The sequence below is a fragment of the Neofelis nebulosa genome, chromosome 17, assembly GCF_028018385.1.
Source record: "Neofelis nebulosa isolate mNeoNeb1 chromosome 17, mNeoNeb1.pri, whole genome shotgun sequence".
In the NCBI taxonomy this organism is placed as follows: Eukaryota; Metazoa; Chordata; class Mammalia; order Carnivora; family Felidae; genus Neofelis; species Neofelis nebulosa.
The window spans coordinates 35,198,220-35,203,382 of record NC_080798.1 but is presented as its reverse complement, the minus strand read 5'-3'; positions in this window follow the sequence as shown (position 1 = coordinate 35,203,382).

Sequence of the window (5,163 nt, the reverse complement as noted above, 5' to 3'; positions counted from 1 at the left end):
TCTCTCTCAAAAAATAAATAAATAAACATTTAAAAAAATTAAAAAAAAAAAAAAAGATTGGCAAAGTAGCAAGATCTGGCCCAGTTGGCAGGTAACACCCAATAAGCTTGGGTTCCCCAGAAAAAATCAGAATCATCAGGAATTAGACAGCGGTCATAGAAATAATTATCTGGTCACTGAGGATAACGAAAGCATGCTAATTTTGAGGATGAGGAAAAAGATTTGTCTGGAGGTGGTTTATGGTGGTTGGGCTCCCTCTGAGAAGCATAGGTAAGAGGTAAGAGGAGCATTGGGGACATTTTCTTTCATATGAGGGATCTCCAGGGAACCCTGTAGTGGCTGAGGCAGAGGTTATGTTGGACTCAGTGATGGCTAGGTAAGTGTGACAATGAATGTACATTCTCAGAAAGGGGCCCGTGATAAAACTACAATGGAAAGGACAGGACCCTTGTGAGGATAGACTGGAGTAGGTGTGGGGTTTTCTCAGAATGCCTAGTTGCAAGGTTTAAAATGGTGGCGGGGGAGGGGCACCTGGATGGCTCAGTCAGTAAGCTTCAGACTCTTGGTTTCCTCTGGGGTGATGGGCTAGGGTCATGATGATGCCAGGCCCTGCGTCAGCCTGGGGCCTGCTTGGAATTCTCTCTCTAGCCCTCTCTCTGTGCTCCTCCCCTGCTCACGCTCTCTCTCCCTCAAAATAAATACATAAACAAACTTAAAAAAAATTTTTTTTTTTAAATTGCCATATCTTTATGGTTTTTCCAGGCTTATGTTTCTGGCAGTTGAGGTAAGGGGCAAGTGCTTGGTCAAAATAAAAGCCAAACAGTCCAAACCACCGTTTGTCTACTATATCCTGCATTTTGTCCCTTTCCATGTGAGCTGTGTTGTTTAAACCACACACAATGACTTGAGAGATAAACTTGGGGCCTGTGGAGTAGATGTCTTGGTATTTCCAAAGTCCACCTGAATGGCTAAAATATCCAACTCTTCCCCATCCAATTCTTTCTGAGTCTGAAGCTTTCCTTTGGGCCATGTGGATTTCTTTCATGATTTCCTTAGGAGTCATCCTAAAATAGTTTTCTCTCTCACAAGGGAAGGTGAATAATCCTTCCAGGGATCTAGGTGCTCAAAGAGGATACAAGGGTGTAGTCCCAAGGCCTGGAAACTGCTTGGATTTCTTGGGTGGTCAGGGAGGAGACTGCTAATTTAGCATACTTATCAGTCAATCTATTTCCTTAGGTCTCCTCTGAATTTTCTGTACATTGTCCCTCAGTTTTTACCATAGTAATCTGCTGGGATAATAACAATGCCTCTAGGGGTGCCTGGGTGGCTCAGTCGGTAAGCGTCAGCCTTCAGCTCAGGTCATGATCTCATGGTTTGTGAGTTTGAGCCCTGTGTCAGGCTCTGTGCCAACAGCTCAGAGCCTGGAGCCTGCTTCAGATTCTGTGTCTCCCTCTCTCTCTCTGCCCCTCCCCTGCTTGCACTCTGTGTCTCTCTCTCTCACTCTTAAAAACAAATAAACATTAAAAAAAAAAAAAACCCAAAAAACAATGCCTTTAGAAGTCTTGCTATTTGGGGTCCATTTTTGACTGGGGTATTGGCTGCTGTCAGGAGTCCCGTCTGTTTTGCATACCTGAATCATGTATTACCTCAAAGGCATAGCAGCTGTAAGTATATGTTAACCTTTATTCCTTCTGCTCTTATGCAAGCCACAGTAAGAGCAATTAACTCAGCAACCTGGGCTGATCTGACATTTGGCAGGGCTCAGTATTCTAGAGGTTTATGTTGATCAGTGATGGCATATCCAGACTGGAAGGCCACATCCTCCTTCCAGAGGTAGGAGCCATCGAAATGAAGAGTAAGGTCAATGTGTGTGTGTGGGGGGGGGGGGGGGTGCGGGGATGGGCGGGGGGTGGGGGGTTCTGATTAACCTCACCTAGGACGGGACCAGGGTCTAGTGTTAAAGACACCATCGTGAGGCATCTCATTAGTGGGTAAGGGAAGAAAGGTGGCAGGGTTTTGATGGTGATGTTTGGTGATGTGAGAGAGAGAGAATAGTAAGATTTCATAAGAGGTAAGTCAAGATGCAGAAAAGTACTATGTGTTTTCATCAAGCAATAGGGTCTGTGCAGTAGGAGGAACATGTATACCGAGCAGATGAGCTAATGCTAAATCAGAAGTAGGTCGGACAAACTTGATGGTTGTAGCCACGGCTTATAGGCAAGGTGCATATGTCTTAGTCACTGGGTCGAGGTCTTCCATGGCCATTATGCTTTTTGGACAACACTCTGAGAGCATGACCCTTTTGTTCATGCACAAAGAAAATGGCAGGGAGTAATTGGTAAGCCTAAAGGTGGGAAATGAAAGTAGAGAGAGAATCCTCAAGGTTTTCAAAAGCATCTTTGGTTAGGGGGCCCCAGACTTCTGGGTCTGAGGATGACTCCTTAGTCATGGCATAGAAGGGTGAGGCAATCATAGAGAAGGTAGGTATATCTGCATCCTACGATATCCCACAAGACCCCAAATACCTATCAGTTGTCGTCCTCTTTCAGGGAGAGGAAAATGTCGCATACGGGCGCCTTGGTCTGTGAACCAAGCTGAAACACCATGACCCAGATGTCAGACGCACAAAGAGCATAGCTGAAGTTTGTCTTTAGCCACTTTGTGGCCCTTTCTTGCTAATGCCTTAAGAAGGTAGCTGTCAGAAACGTCATCATAACTGTCATTCTACTCTTAGCACCACATTGTGGCCCTTTCTTGATAATGCCTTAAGAAGGTAACTGTCAGAACGTCGAAGGAAGTCATCTACATACTGGATTAAGGTGGAGTCTTCTGGGAATTTTAGTTCCCTCAAACTGCCATGTGGGGTGTGTGAGAAGTACTAGGAGCCTCCGCAAAGCCTTGAGGCACAACCATCCAGGTACATTGGTGGTTATTTCCCGGGTGAAGGCACACAAGTATCGGATTCCTTACAAAGGGGAATTCTAAACAAGGCGGAACACAAATTGAAGACTGAAATATTAGGGGTTGGAAGGAATAGCAGACAGGATAGTGTTAGGATTAGGAACCAAGACAAATCTGGGTTTAACTGTTCTATTGACGGATCTTGGATCTTAGGCTGATAGTTTTGCCTATTTGGTTTGTTTGTTTGTTTGTTTTAATTTTTTTTTAACGTTTACTTATTTTTTGAGACAGGGAGAGACAGAGCATGAACAGGGGAGGAGCAGAGAGAGAGGGAGACACAGAATCTGAAACAGGCTCCAGGCTCTGAGCTGTCAGCACAGAGCCTGACGCGGGGCTCGAACTCACGGACCGTGAGATCATGACCTGAGCCGAAGTCGGACGCTTAACCGACCGAGCCACCCAGGCGCCCCTGTTTGGTTTTTTTTTAATGGCCCAAATGGGAGTATTACATGGATTAGAAGTGGGGATTAGAAGGTTTTTTTTGTCTAATAAACCTTGGATTATTGGGTGGGGACCCTCAAGTCCTTCTAGCTTTAAGTGGTATTGAGGAATCCTGGGGAGGGGCATGGAAAGATCTATTTCTACCTTAAGGGGTTCTGTATCTATATGCGTCCCTATTAGTGGAGTTTTGTGGGGTTTTTTGGTTTTTGTTTTCGTTTTTTTCCATAAAGAAGAAGGAATCCTGTCTAATAGTTGATTTAAATAGTCAGTGACATAGGTATTAGTTGAAGGGGGCAAAGGACCCCAGGGAAGTCAGACACAGCTATTAGGGGACATAGACGTGAAGGGGAGGAGTCAGGGAGCTGTAGGAGGAGTCCTTCCAGCGCAGGATAAACTTTTATATCCCACCTCATGAGAAGACTCCTTCCTAACAGCCTTCCGCGGCCGCAGAACTGAGAAGAAAGTAATGCTGAGCTTTAAGAGGTCCCATGGAAATATTAAGGGGTTGAGACAGAGACAGTTTATGAGGTAAATTATCAAAACTCACCACTGGTAAAGTTTGGTGACTCCAAGGAAGGGGGGCAGGGGACAATGTGGTGCTAAGGGTAGAATGTGTTGCCATGGGGGGGTCAATGAGAAGTGTGGTGGGTGCCCTTTAACGTGGAGGGTTATTTCTCCTTGTGAGTTTGGTGGCAGTTGGGGGCACTGGAGGAGAGTCCAGCATTTTCTGGTGAGGAAGGGATTTGGACTTTTTCCCTCCTCTTGAAGCCTGGCACTCCCAGACCCAACATCCTTTTTTCTTACAATTTCAGCAAGCGTTTTGATCAAAGGGAGATCCTGATTTCAGAATTTGCTGTAGATTAAAAATTTCAGGTCCTCCTTGCTGTTTTAACTGCAATACCATAAGCTTGCTTTCTGGACTTCCCAGTGTTTTTGAACTACTATGTTCTTAATGCTGGGCTAATGTCTGGCACTTACACATGTCTGCCTTTTACCAGTTAATATTATTTTTCTGGAATGTGTCATGGAGCTCTAGTCTGAGACCGTTTCCAAAGCTTGTGGCCAGAGCTGAGGCTGTTTGGAAAGGCAGGTCCAGCCCCGAGTGCTCTTTCCATGTTGTCTCTGATTGATGGTGATCATTAGGCACATTTAGTTTCTTTGTTTATAACTTTGAATACATGACCAATCAGTTTTGGTGAGAGAGACCTGAGGAATGGCTTCTAGTAATTTTTCTTTCCTCATTTTCTAATGGGAATTAGGGGTAGTCTGAGACCCTTGATGGCCTTCGGGTAGGGTGTTCCTTTGGCCTTTCCAAACCGAGGGGTGGCATCCCCCAGGCCAAAAGATAGGTGGATAAGTTGATGTAAACCAGGGAATCTGGAGAGCATGCTCCCAGAACAATCCTAAAGTATTCAACACATCTTTTCCTTTTCTTTTGGGAATTAAGAGAGTCCTTGATGATGACAGAAGACATGTTAATTCTGAGATAAAGGTTTAAATTGGTTGCACCCTGCCTTCCTCCGTAAGAGATGGGGGTGCACCTTACAGTTACAGGACGTTGAAGGACTGGGGTGGTCTTGGTGAAGAACATTTTGGGAGAGCATGACGGATATGAAGGAGAACTAGGAGGGGAAAATGGGGGTGCTGTGAGGAGTTCTAGGGGGTTTACCGAATCAGAACAAATTTTCTGAAGACATTGTTTAAGAAGTTCTATAGTTTGAATGAGGTTTGAATCATTTAGTTGCTGTTCAGCTTCATACA